General features: G+C 41.0%; 1 protein-coding gene and 1 long non-coding RNA gene across 6 annotated transcripts in view; one reads left to right on the forward strand and one right to left on the reverse strand.

Annotated features, from left to right (window-relative positions):
* Positions 1–15,119, forward strand: part of LOC126210404 (speckle-type POZ protein-like) — a 711,709-nt gene that overhangs the window by 388,062 nt on the left and 308,528 nt on the right. The gene's annotated exons all lie outside the window — the stretch shown is intronic.
* Positions 1–15,119, reverse strand: part of LOC126210418 (uncharacterized) — a 313,609-nt gene that overhangs the window by 207,015 nt on the left and 91,475 nt on the right. The window lies entirely within an intron of this gene.

Raw genomic sequence — 15,119 nt, forward strand, 5'->3', positions numbered from 1 at the left:
GTGTTTGCGGGCATGCTCCGCCGTCTCACCTTAGAGGCCAGCAGCAGCCAGCTCGCACTCTCCGACATAGAGGGCCCCGTGCTGCGCCAGGTGCTGGCACACCTCTACACCCTCCAGCCCCCACAGCTGCCCAGCATGGCGCCACAGCTGTTGGTCGCCGCTGACCAATACGGCTTGTCAGTACTGAAGGTGCAGTGCGAGCAACAGGTGGCCGCACAGCTGTCTGTCGAGACTGCATCAGCCACAGGTGTTCTCGCGATTAGGCACTCCGCTAACATGCTGAAGCAGGCTGCCGTCGCCTTCATAAAGGCCCACTTGCTCAGTGTGATGGCGACGCAGGGCTGGGATGAGGCTGTAGTCAACGACCCACAAACTGTTGTGGGGTTGGTTCACCTGATTGCAGTGACACCGACAGACGCCAGGTAAGCGTGAGACAAGCTGCTCATCTATGTTACACAGCTCTAAGTGTGCGTACTGACAAGCCTACAATGTCCACCACTAAGTGTAATTAGATGTGCCTGCATCGTAAAATACACTACTATTGATATTGAAACGTCCCCTTAGAAAAATTATACATGACTGTGCTTAAACTGACACACAATATTTTTTTAGCGCAACGCAATCTGACTTTCAAAAATCCCTACAAAAGAATGGCCCTGACTAACATTAACCTATACCTTTCACAAATCACTTACCTCACAAAAATCTTCGTTACTCGAACTACTGCAATACAGCGAGCGCCACTACTGCCAGATAAATAAAAGATTCAAACTACTGAAGGCACTAACTACTGATAGGCATAGTTAGCAAATGAAAGATTTTGATTGAGAACAAACAATGTATTTACCTCAATAGTGTTCAAAAGTCATAATGTATATAGCAGATCATGATATCCACTATTACAAATTTCAAAACTCCGCCATCTCTCTCCCCACATCCACCACTGCTGGCGGCTCACCTCCAACTGCGCAACGCTACGCGCTGTTAACAGCCAACTGCCCAACAGTACAATGGCAGACAACAATGCAAACTAGCCACAGACTGCACACAGCACAGCTAGTGATTTTCATACAGAGCGTTACCATTATAAAAACCTAAACAGCCTACTTACAATATCCAGTTTCTTGTATACGCTATGTGATGAAAGGTATCTATACACCTTGCTGAAAACGACAAGTTCGTGGCGCCCGCTATCGGTAATGCAGGAACTCAATATGGTGTTGGCCCATCCTCAGCCTTCATAACAGCTGCTGGAAGGTTTCTTTGGGCCCATTTTTCACGGAGTTCACGGCGTTCCAAAACATTCCAAAGGTGTTCTATAGCATTCAGGTCAGGACTCTGTGCAAGCCAGTCGATTACAAAGACGCTATTCTCGTCCAACCAGTCTGACACAGCTCGTGTATTGTGAGCAGGTGCTCGATCGTGTTGAAAGATACAATCGCCATCCCTGAATTGCTCTTCAACAGTGGCAAAGGTTCTTAAAACATGTATATGGGAGTGTGAAGTGATAATGCCACGCAAAAGAACAAGGGGTGCAAGAACCCTCCACGAAAAACACGACGACACCATAACACCACCGCCTCCGAATTCTACTGTTGGCGCGACACACACTGGCAGATGACGTTCACTGGGCATTCACCACAGCCACACCCTGCCATCGGGTCGCCACATTGTGTGCCGCGATTCGTCACACCACACAACGTTTTTTCCACCGTTCAATGGTCCAACGTTTATGCTCCTTACACTAGGCGAGGCGTGGTTCGGCATTAACCAGCGTGATGTGTGACTTATGAGTAGCTGCTCGACCATGAAATACAAGTTTTCAAACCTCCCACATAACTGTAATAGTACTTGCAATGGATTCTGATGCGGTTTGGAATAACTGTGTGATGGTCTGGATAGATGTCTGCCTATTACACATTACCATCCTCTTCAACTGTCGGCAGTCTCTGTCTGTCAAGAGACGAGGTTGGCATGAACGTTTTGTGCTGTATATGTCCCTTCACGTTTCCACTTGACTATCGCATCGGAAATAGTGGACCTAGTTATGTTTAGGAGTGTGGAAATCTCTGGTACAGACGTATGACACAAGTGGCACCCAATCATCTGACCATATTCCAAGTCCGTGAGGAGCACCCCATTCTACTATCGCACGATGTCTAATGACTACTGAGGTCGCTTATATAGAGTATATGGCAGCACAGTGCACCTGATATGAAAAACTCGTGGTTTTGGAGGGTGTCTGGATACTTTTGATCACATCGTGTAAGTAATGTATTTACAGCTGCAAGTAGGATGAGACTCCAGCTGTACAGTTCTTTGACGACATATTAGAATTTGTGTTGCAGTGGAGCTCGAGCCTAGGCTTGCCACTTTATGGGACAGCTTGCCTCAACCACTTTGGCTATCCAAGCACGCTTCCAGACCTCCAAAGTTCACCATGTGTCCACATCCTGCATTTGCACAAATGCTTTGATTCTCACTCAGAAAGAGCCTTACCTATTATTGTCATGGTCTTTCCTAGAGATGTAAAAATTTTCCAGTGTCTTTATTTGTTATGGAATATCCTCCATACATGCATGCATATCTGGGAGAACACACACTGCTATGACCGACAGCTGTATGAAATACAAGAAATGCATTCGCAACTGCTAATACAATGACACGCCAAGTATACAATATAGGGTGAATCACTGGAAACTTGCAAATGATGTAAAAATAGAAAGCACAATTGATGTGCGGTTTCACAAAATTGATTAATAGTGAGGGACTCGTGTTATTCACTTATCAATAGATTGTAATAATACATAGAATGGGTTTTCTTGGTGAAAACATTCAATTCCTTAAAAGGCACAATGCCAGTGATACTAATCAACTAAAAGTAAGGTAAATTAGAATGTCGATGCTGTTTGGTGCAGGATTCTATGTGACTCAATTACGACATATCGTATTTTGAAAAGTCCCCACGCCAAAACTTGTACCTGTGGTCATCATCATCATCATCATCATCATCATCATCATTGGGTTGTCTGCCTTGCAGCAGGTTTTAACTGCCTAGCCCTCCATGCTTCTCTGCTGCGTTTCTCTTCATTCTTTGGTACCCACCTTGTGGCCTGCAGACATCATTCGGCATCTGAAACCTTCTTCTGCCCTTCCTTGTCTTTCCCAGATGGAAACGTTCAGTTGTCTCTACTAAAAGGCAATCTCTTCTTAGATTGTGGCCTATCCAGTTTAGTTTCCTGTCCTCCATCGCTAGCAGCATCCTCCGTTCTTCTCCAACTCTCCTCAGTATATCTGAGTAATTCCTAACTTTATCAGTCCAGCCGATCTTCGTTCCACGCCATATCCACATTTCACAAGCTTTAATTCTCTTCTCATTCGGCTTTTTCAATGTCCACGTTTCTGCTCCATACAAGGCCACGCTCTATATTAAGCACTTAACCAGTCGCTTCCTTAATTCCTTGTTTAAACAACTAGTTAAGAGTCTTCTGTGCTTTTGAAATGCCTCTTCCGCCCGAGCAATTCTCACTTTGATATCTTGTTGTCAGTCCGTATCTTCTTTAATCCAAGTTCTCAAATACTTGAATGCTCTTACCTGTTCTATGATTTCTGACTCCAAATTAATTTTTACTTTTCTTTTCTTTAGGCTTATGGCAATGCTTTTGGTTTTCTTTTTATTAATTGTCATACCATATACTACAAAGACTTCATTCAGGTCATTTAGCACTTGAGTCAGCTTCTCTTGATTTTTTGCGAGGATCGCCATGTCATCTGCAAATCTTATACATTCAATATTTTGTCGACCTATCCTGACGCCTCTTGTCAGCTTTCCAGTACTTCCTTCTGACAGATGTTAAATAAGATCGGCGAGAGACAACAGCCCTGTCTAACAAATCTCCCAATCCTGTTGTCTCCAGACGTCTCATTACCTATTCGTACCCGAGCTCTCTGCCCCAGGTACAGATTTGCCATCAGTCTTCTCACACTCCACTTTACTCCCTTCTTCTTCTAAAGACCTAACACCTTATCGAACTGCTCTCTATCAAATGTCTTTTCAAGGTTTATGAAGACAGCATACACTTCTATGCTCTTTTCTATGTATCTTTCACCGATGGTTCTTAGAACCCCAATGGCATCTCGTGTTCACCTTTCCCCTTACGAAACCGTAGTGTTCTTCACCAAGTGTTTCTTGCAGTGTTCCATATAGCCTCCTATTTAGAATCCGAAGAACTACTTTTGCTACCTTCGGTATGAGGCTGATTGTCCCGTGGTCTTTACACTTTTTAGGATAATTAGTCTTTGGGATTGGCACTATTATACTTACAAGAAAGTCTTCTGCCCATTCACATTTGTCGTAGATGTAGTTGCAGAGAGAGGTCTACTCATTTTTGCCTGTTTCTTTTAAACTCTTTAAGATTTCCGCCGGAACGTCATCTACACCGCATGCTGTGTTGTTTTCAAGTTCTCCCAGTGGCTTATTTGGCTCTGAACCTAGGATAAAATCTCCTTTTTAATTTCATTTACTCATTCTTCCTTCTCAATCTGCATATCAGAGTGTCTGTGGTAGCACACAATAAAGAAAAGCAGAAGTGCATACAAGAGTTATGTGGATTCTGGCCAGCAACGAGGCAGTTGACCATCACAGGTTGGGTTCAAAAGCAGCACCAGCAACGGCAAAACACAGTTCCGGTCTGGTTTCAACGACCTTTCCATACATACTAGCATTTCAGCGGAGATGTCCAAGAAGGCTGCAGTAATACGTCGCTGCATATCATCGACTGTAGTCTGTACGTCCCTGTAGACAGAGACTTTCTGCTTTCCACACAGAAAAGTGTCTACAGGCGTAAAATCTTGGGAATAGGACAGCCTAGGTACAGGTCCTCAGCATACAATCCGGCAATTTGGAAAGAATTCGTGAAGATATACTGCAGTACTTCGTGCGCTATTGGTTGAACAGCCATCATGTTGGTACCACAGGTTCCTCCTAGTCTGCAGAGGAAGAGCAGAGCATCCATGGATGATGGCAGCTGTGATACTTGTTTGCATTCAGATTGGCGTATATGAAAAACGGACCTGTGAACCAGCAGTTCACTATCCCACTGTATATTTACGTTCCATGGACGCTGACGCTCCATCTGACGAAGCCAACAGCGATTGTCAACAGACCACAAGGTATGTGTCGATGATTTACTTGGCCATGTTTATTAACTGTCGCTTCATCACTGAACAAGATACATGATACACCTGGAGTATTCTGTCTTAAGGCCCATGTATAGAAGGTAACACGTTTGTCATAATAGTTTCCATGCAGTTCTTGATGGAGAGAGAGATGTGATGGCGATAGAACATATGTCGAGGGACAATACGTACGACAATTGCCTGACCCGTGCCACGTCCTCATGCGATTACACGGCAGCTAACGTGCGGATCAACTGGAACATCAGGAAGCACATTAAATTGCCCCTCTTCTGTCATCACTTTTTTCTTTCTGTTACGTTGTCTATGTGTTACATTACCTCTTTCAGGTTAATGAACTTGGAGGTTGATAAATAATTGCTAAGATGCAAATTAAATTCCTTTCGAACAGGCCACGAAAGCCCAACGGTACCGACCGGCCGCCGTGTCATCCTCATTCCACAGGCGTTACTGGATGCGGATATGGAGAGGTATGTGGTCAGCACACCACTCTCCCCGGCCGTATGTCAGTTTCCGAGACCGGAGCCGCTACTTATCAATCAAGTAGCTCCTCAGTTTGACTCACAAGGGTTGAGTGCACCCCGCTTGCCAACAGCTTTCGGCAGACTCCATGGTCACCCATCCAAGTGCTAGCCTAGCCCGATAGCATTTATCTTCGGTGATGTGACCAGAACCGGTTTTACCACTGCGGCAAGGTCCTTGGCTCTAATTGCTGAGGTGGCTGATGTTTATAGGGATATCTCTCCACACACACTGTACGAGAGAGAAATGCATTCTTCCTAACTCCCCGTACGTCATACAGATGTTGCAGATTTTGTTAATAAGCTCATTTGGTACATTCATTTCAGCTACGCACATTTTGGTCCACGAAAATGTTATCATATTCTTCGAACAGTCACTCGTTGACCACGATGGCACCGAAACAGAGGACGACCGAAGAAAGGCAGAAATACTGAATTCAGTGTTCCGAAACTGTTTCACTGCGGAAAATCGTAACATGGTCCCTGACTTCAGCCGTCGCACGGACGCCAAAATGGAAAATATTGAAATAAACGATATCGGAATTGAAAAACAACTGCTATCACTTAGTAGCGGAAAAGCATCTGGACCAGACGAGATACCCTTAAGATTCTACAGTGATTATGCTAAAGAACTTGCCCCCTTTCTATCAGCAATTTATCGTAGATCTCTGGAAGAACGTAAAGTACCTAGCGACTGGAAGAAAGCGCAGGTCGTTCCCATTTTGAAGAAGGGTCATAAATCAGATGCGAATAATTATAGGCCTATTTCGCTTACGTCAATCTGTTGTAGAATAATGGAACATGTTTTGTGTTCTCGTATTATGACGTTCTTAGATAATACAAATCTCCTTCATCATAACCAACATGGATTCCGCAAACAGAGATCATGTGAAACTCAGCTCGCCCTATTTGCCCAAGAAATTCACAGTGCCGTAGACACTGGCGAGCAGATTGATGCCGTATTCCTGGACTTCAGGAAGGCATTTGATACGGTTCCGCACTTACGTTTAGTGAAAAAAATACGAGCTTACGGAATATCGGACCAGGTTTGTGATTGGATTCAGGATTTCCTAGAAGAAAGAACACAACATGTCATTCTTAACGGTTCAAAATCTGCAGATGTAGAGGTAATTTCGGGAGTACCGCAAGGAAGCGTGATAGGACCTTTATTGTTTACAATATACATAAACGACTTAGTTGACAACATCGGTAGCTCCGTGAGGCTATTTGCAGATGACACGGTTGTCTACAAGAAAGTAGCAACATCAGAAGACTCGTACGTACTCCAGGAAGACCTGCAGAGGATTAATGAATGGTGCGACAGCTGGCAGCTTTCCCTAAACGTAGATAAATGTAATATAATGCGCATACATAGGGGCAAAAATCCATTCCAGTACGATTATGCCATAGGTGGTAAATCATTGGAAGTGGTAACGACCGTAAAATACTTAGGAGTTACTATCCGGAGCGATCTGAAGTGGAATGATCACATAAAACAAATAGTGGGAAAAGCAGGCGCCAGGTTGAGATTCATAGGAAGAATTCTAAGAAAATGTGACTCATCGACGAAAGAAGTAGCTTACAAAACGCTTGTTCGTCCGATTCTTGAGTATTGCTCATCAGTATGGGACCCTTACCAGGTTGGATTAATAGAAGAGATAGACATGATCCAGCGAAAAGCAGCGCGATTCGTCATGGGGACATTTAGTCAGCGCGAGAGCGTTACGGAGATGCTGAACAAGCTCCAGTGGCGGACACTTCAAGAAAGGCGTTACGCAATACGGAGAGGTTTATTATCGAAATTACGAGAGAGCACATTCCGGGAAGAGATGGGCAACATATTACTACCGCCCACATATATCTCGCGTAATGATCACAACGAAAAGATCCGAGAAATTAGAGCAAATACGGAGACTTACAAGCAGTCGTTCTTCCCACGCACAATTCGTGAATGGAACAGGGAAGGGGGGATCAGATAGTGGTACAATAAGTACCCTCCGCCACACACCGTAAGGTGGCTCGCGGAGTATAGATGTAGATGTAGAACGACTTGTTATTTTAACAATATGGTAAAGAGAATTCGAAGAGTCTTGTCTATTTGTAAACTTTGTCAAAAGGCGAAACCATCTACTGTCTCACATCGTGCTCCATTATTTCCTATTATTCCTTCTAAATTAAAAGAATTTGCTGCTGTTGATCTCTTGGGACCGCTTGTCAGAACATCTAATGGATTTTCGTACGTTCTAGTCGCTGTTGAACTTACTTCCAAATTTGTTTCTTTCACTCCGTTACGTAAAGCCACTGGACGGTCTGTATCCAACGCCTTTGTTAAAAATTTCTTACGTGAAGTTGGACACGTTAGTAAAGCCATTTCAGATAACGGACCGCAATTCAGATCTGTGGTTTGGTCACGCATGCTTCGGAATCATAAAATCAAACCTGTTTTTATCTCATTGTACTCACCACATTGTAACCCGTCTGAACGGATTATGAAAGAAATCAATAAGCTTTGCAGACTTTATTGTCACAGAAAGCATCAGCATTGGGAGAGATATTTACACTTATTTCAAAACGTGCTGAATGAAATGCCTCACGACTCCACTGCTTTACCACCTACTCTTGTACTGAAGAATGAAGAACCGCCGAACAGAATCAGAGAGCTTGTACCTTTCCCGAATACACGTAAACTTCAACACAAAGACATAATTGATTTGGCTCTTAAAAATATAAAATCTGCAGCAGACAAAAGGAGAAAACTACACGGTAAAGCAAATGCAAAGAAATTATATATTGGTCAGAAAGTTCTCATTAAAGCTCATCCATTGTCACATAAGAAGAAACACTTGAGTCACAAATTCTTTCTAGTTTACAATTGACCTTACAGAATCCGACGTATACCACATGATAATTGCGTTGAAGTTGAAACTCTGCGTACTAGGAAGAGTAAAGGTTTACACCACATTTCACATGTAAAACCGTTTATTGAAAGATAATCTGCTTTTTAACTTTGTCTTTGCCATATAACTTTTCACTTTACATTACTAGTATGCTTTGTCAGACTTAGAATCTGTTAATATGCAACAATGTTTGAAGTTAAATATCCAGTCAAGAACCAAGAGAACTTATTTAAACAGAAATTACGAATGCATTGTTATTATGATCAGACAACACAGTGTTATTTTGTGTGTACATTCTTGCTTGATAGTTGCACGATTACGTAACGACTATCAGGCTTACATACTTAGGATATATACTGGTACTGCTAATGAGATCTTAATGCAACATTTTGGTTTTCTTGAAGATACATTCTGGATTTAAAGTACTTTCTGTGAGATACCAGACGACACAGTGGTTAGTTTATGTGACAACTACACGGTTTTATCACGACGCTAGTAATGAGTGACAATTTACAATGTTGCTTTTGCGGTGTATCTGTTTTATATCTGCACAGTTTTTCTGAATTATTCTGGAAAGTAAAACATGTTTTAGTAGGAACTTTTGTGGTATAGCTACGATGAGACAGCCTTTTCCGTAGCACAACAGTACGTTACAGTACAGTACTTTCTTCATCACGCCAATAAGCGTAATAACTATGATATCTATACGCAAAGCATTTCACTTTTGTTTATCATGAGGTAAGTACATTGGCTTCTGCAGAACTTAGCTTTCGGAGGACAATAACTACGACACTTCCACAGAGATTATCTTACAGCAAGACGCATATTTAGCGCTACTTACACGTATTTGAGTGATTAATTTTGTACTTAAAACATTTATTTTTAAAGATATTTGAAGTACAATGATACAAAGGTTTTCCGTGATACATTTAATTCCATTGCTGTAATCTGTAACACCCGAGGATATAATAACATTAATCCTCAGGGGGGTACACGCCTACTTTGTGTACCATGTGTGTGGCAAGCACAAGGAGCCCTAGCTAATATGGTATTTGCTTATACAACTTTACACATCGGTACCATATTTCTCTAACACAGAATTACACAGCTATCTGATTATTTACCTGAGAGAGACAAACATTTATTTTACTACATCAGTGACAGATGTTTACGCAATTACACAGTTGGATAACTTCACACTTATGAAACTGTATTTTGTCTGTACTTTGTAAACTGTTCATATTTTTTCGGAACCATTGTGATACTATGAGAGCTTTGAATGATGTATTTGGTATGGGATCATGATTTTTAAAGTGCGTTTGAGGCAGATGACACTTTTGAAATGAGCGGAGAATTTTTTTTAGGTTTTGAAACTATTGGAGGAAGCTACGACGATTTTGAGATTTGGCTGAGGTTTTATGATGTTATTATTACGATGGCTATGTGTATTATGCTGTTGCGGTATGTTTATGATCAATAAGCTGATGCTATATGAGTTATTTGAGTATGCTACGTATCTGTTATGATGAAATATTGAAGAAGTGTCGACGAATAAGGTAAGGAATAATGAGTAGTGGTTAGGGACTCTGGTTTGTGAAAAAGGTTGTTGGAAACCAAGAATCGTACTTTAAGAGTTATGAAATGTATGTAAATGCGTGAATGTATTACAATGCCGACGAAAATTTTTTGGACACTGTTATATCAATAAGATTTTGTTTCTACAGATTTGTAACGCAAATTCTTGACCTGTGAAATTTTTTATATGAGACTGCCACTGTAGTGGAAACTGCTGTCGTAAATATTTCGTTAAGAAAGGTAAGTGACCTTGACGTAATGCGTTTTTGGTGCCCAGCTGAGAGGTAGTCGTCTGACAAAAGAAAGCCATTAGGTGGAGAAAAAAAGAGGCCATTATCCTCGCCATTGACATTCCTTTAGAGAAAGCATCGCAAATACGACACGCTCATTACTTGGAAAGATACATCTGCACACCTGATTATGACAAACGTCTTTCTATGAGAGTTGAGAGAATTTCTACTAACTTATGAAATGTCACATGACTATTGAATGATATTTTTACGCTTTGCTTTTCATAGTTGCTTATTTCATTTGATATCTAGTTTCCAGCTGTGTTGCAGCATTGCTTTTATAAAATAAAATGCATTTGCTAATGTGAATACTTTCTGTCAACAGACCTATTAAATAATAATTTTGTAATCCACATTCTTAAAAAAAGGAGCACTTGGAAACGAAAGAACAATAAGAAGGGACTAGTAACAGTAACTGCACACATAATTTTCTTTTCAAGTACATGGTAATATTTTTTTACAATAAGTTGTTGTGGTGCACTACTTTAATTACATAGACATTAAGATGTGACATAGGTATTAGACACGGCCATCTTTACTGTTATATTTTTCTGCTTGAGCTTTGTGATGTTTAGATATTAGTTATCGCAATTTTTGCTGCTGTTTGCCAGGCATAGTGCTACTAAATTTCACTTTGTATTACTCTGTTAAGCTAGTTTTACTACTGATTTATTTTTCTTGTTTGCTGCACAGTGCCTTATATTAGTTGTAATATTGCAATTGCTTTGCCTATTTAAATTTTTTGTCATTGATGTTTGTGTTAATTGATTTGTGCTGCTGCATTGCCTCGTCCCTTAGTTTAGCATCTGAGCTCAGTAGATTTAAGTTAGCTTAAGAGGGGGTAGACTATATAAGAAACTAACTATGATGAATTGGAAGAAATGCATTGAGAAGCTATAAGAAACAGATTTGACAAAAATGGGTATTGTGCACTAAGAAATAATTATTTTGAAAGAAATATGAATAGAATACAGAAAGCAGGTATAGATAGGAATTTTTGGGAATAATGATGAATGAAGGGAGATCTCCAAGAAGTAAAGAAAGTTTTGTTTGCAAAATACTGCAGTAAAACAAACCCTGTCCTTTCCTTTTGTATTATTATGCTATGTGTTTGTGTACCCTTGTGTATTTGTGTACTTCCTGTCTTTATGTGTTTATCTGATAAGACTTATGTTGTAGAATTTTTCTAGTACTAAACTGCATTCACTATGATGAGGAATACTGTGATCCTCAAATATAATTTGCATTAATAATATGTTATTTTCTTTGTAAATTAATTCTGTTTTGTTTCAATGCTCATGTGTGAAATTAATGTTTCGAAAACTATTCTCATTATTTTATTTATTTACTTATGTCATAATTCCTGTAACACTGATGTATATGTCTATTTCTATTCGTTTGTAAAGCCTGTTTTACTACCAATGTTATCTGTATTATTATGTTTTTAATTATGTATTTTGTACCGTTGTTATTGTATTCTTATGTTATAAAAATGTAATTGACACCAGTTCATCATATTATTAACTTGTAAGATACATTTCACTGCACACGTTTCTGTTGGTCATAGTATATGGACAATATGTGAGAAGTAGGGACTGTTAGTGTTTGCACGTGTGTTAATAATTCAGCAGGGGACTGGATAACAGCATTGCTGGTTCTAAGGACAATTCCAAAAACTTTGTGAGTGCACAAGTGGTGGTTATGGACTTGCTATATTCTCCGCAAGATTCTTCAATGGTGATTGTGCACCTGCACAGTCGCAACAGATGGCTGCTGGCCGTCTCTACAAGGACTACACTGGATCTGCATCTTTGATGGCCCACCGATACCATTATTTCTACAAGGACTGCAGTGGGTCTGCACCTCTGGTGGCCCACCAATACCGTAATCTCTACCAGGACTACAGTGGGTCTACTCTGTGATGACCTGCCTACCAGTATTCTTCAAAACTTCGACTGACTCTGCGGTGGGTTTGCTCTGTTGTGGCCCATGACCTGTCTGCATGTCGAGAGTCAGCACTGTCTTTCCGTTGGAAGGACAACGCTACTTCTTCAAGACTGCATGGAAATCCACTACTTCCGTGTGCATTTTCTTTTACTGCTCAGACTTTGAGAAAAACACTGCTATTTTACTGTGATGAACGATTAGGACTGTCTTTATGGACTGTGAGAAAGTTTAGCTTTTGACCAACATTGTATCAATAAGTGTGTGCAATTGATATCTTTGTTATTGTAATTATAAAAAAATTTTATCAAATCATTATTGGCCACTGTCCAAAACAATTTGTAAATTTTTTTGTGGGGAGCATGGGGGCTATGTAAGTAGGCTGTTTAGGTTTTTTTTATTGGTAACGCCACCTCTGTATGAAAATCACTGGCTGTGCTGTGTGCAGTTTGTGGCTGCTTTGCATTGTTGTAATACTCGCCATTGTAGTGTTAGGCAGCTGGCTGTGAACAGCGCGTAGCGTTGCGCAGTTGGAGGTGAGCCGCCAGCAGTGGTGGATGTGTGGAGAGAGATGGCGGAGTTTTGAAATTTGTCATGAAGTGCTATATATATTATGACTATTGAGGTAAATACATTGTTTGTTCTCTATTAAAATCTTTCATTTGCTAACTATGCCTATCAGTAGTTAGAGCCTTCCGTAGTTTGAATCTTTTATTTAGCTGGCAGTAGTGGCGCTCGCTGTATTGCAGTAGTTGGAGTAACCAAGATTTTTGTGAGGTAAGTGATTTGTGAAAAGTATAGTTTAATGTTAGTCAGGGCCATTCTTTCGCAGGGATTTTTTGAAAGTCAGATCGCCTTGCGCTAAAAATATTGTGTGTCAGTGTAAGCACAGTCTTGTATAATTGTTCTAAGGGGACGTTTCAGAAACAACTGCCGATTTACAAAGGTCCTTCAAAGCGCGTCTCTTGAAGCGCTGGCGACTCTGTGTGCAGTCATTTCCAGGGTTGTTTATTTCCCACAAGATGCGTTAACACTACTTAGAATGCAAATGTAAGTTACTGATAACACTAACGGAAGTAACGTACACGGACAGATTCTACGTAAATATCTGCACACTATTCAAAGGTTTTGATTGACGTGAGCTGCATTGGCGCATCGAAATGAATCAGTGTTACCTGGAGAAAATTTGCGTCAGACTGGGACTGGAACACTGATGTGCCGCTTAACGCGGGTAGTTGCCGTAACCGCCTCGGCCATCCGAGCACGCTCCGCAGCCGACCCAGATCCGCAACCCGTTACACGCCACTGTACAGTGTAGCGTTACCTACCCGTGAACCCCTCACTCGCCATTTCGGACTCCCGCAAGAGATCACACTTCTTGTGCATCCGCACTGAAAGAATGGATCTTTTGTCGTCGTACAGTACGCTCTGCACTGCTAAAGGGGAATCTGGTTTTTAGTCATGCTGTACGGCAGATGTAGTTTTCTTCCGGGAAAGTCAACTTCATCCACTACGAGCGGTGCTCAGTTTCCAGTTTACACACAGGCTACACCTCCGCAGCACTTACCAGCCAGTTCTCTTGTGTGAGTAAACAAAATAACTTCACATAGCACGTGTTTACACAGTGTTTCAGAAGTGATGGTCAATATTCAGCGATATGACAAGAATGATCATTCGAAACAAAAAGGTCACGTAAACATGGGTTCTAAAACGCACTGCCTAAGAGCTGTGAGCAATTCTTGATCTTCAGTACTGTGAAACAAATTTCTTCTGCTGCAGGCTCTATGTTTCCATATTTTGGGAAGCGGTAGTGTGGACCTAAACTAGAAAAACATGTTGAGTAAATATGTGCTCTAAAATGCGTACTTTAAGGATATTTATTCGGTTATAAGTAGGAACCACTCTTATGATGATTAACACTATTTTTTTGTTCAGTAGGAATTATCACGGAAAGGAAAATCTGCCCAATTGTCACTGTTACAACAACAGTGATTTTCATACACGTGTTTTTGTTGCTGATTAGCGTCCGTAAATATGATGACACTGTTTAATGTCCAAAAGTTTAATTTAGTTCCAATTTACTTTATTGAAAAACATAATTACACGTAAAACCAAATAATGACATAAAAATCATCAAGTTACGCTTCTGATTCTTCACAGACACGTCTCCTACGTTCTAGCCCATAACTTTCTGCTCTCTCTCTCTCTCTCTCTCTCTCTCTCTCTCTCTCTCTAATAGTCCAGTCCATATGACCTCTTGATAGCAACCAGCCAAGCGTTGCACGTCGTCGTCAGGTGCTGCCCACCAGGGACAAACACAAGAGACATCCGCGCGACATAGGAACACCTTGTTCCGTTTCAAGCTATACGGTCAGCAGAGTACATTTGGCGAACTCGTTCAGGCTTGTATTTAGAGCAGAAAAGTCCTCTGTACACGAGTAGTTAAGTCCAGTACAAGAAGGAGCCACGTACTGGTCACAAGGGAAATAAACATCATTGTAGGCCAGAAAAGTAACATTTAAATTTAATATTACGTCGCTGTACAGGTGCTCATGGTAAAATCCCATAGCTACTGTCATTCTCTAACTGTGTGCAGGTAATAGGTAGAACAGAAAGTTGTTTCAAAACAGAAGTAAATGACAGTACGAGGTGTATGCTCGGTAAGGAATATATATCGAAACCATAATTTGGAGACC

The sequence above is a fragment of the Schistocerca nitens genome, chromosome 10 (genome assembly GCF_023898315.1).
Source record: "Schistocerca nitens isolate TAMUIC-IGC-003100 chromosome 10, iqSchNite1.1, whole genome shotgun sequence".
Taxonomy (NCBI): Eukaryota; Metazoa; Arthropoda; class Insecta; order Orthoptera; family Acrididae; genus Schistocerca; species Schistocerca nitens.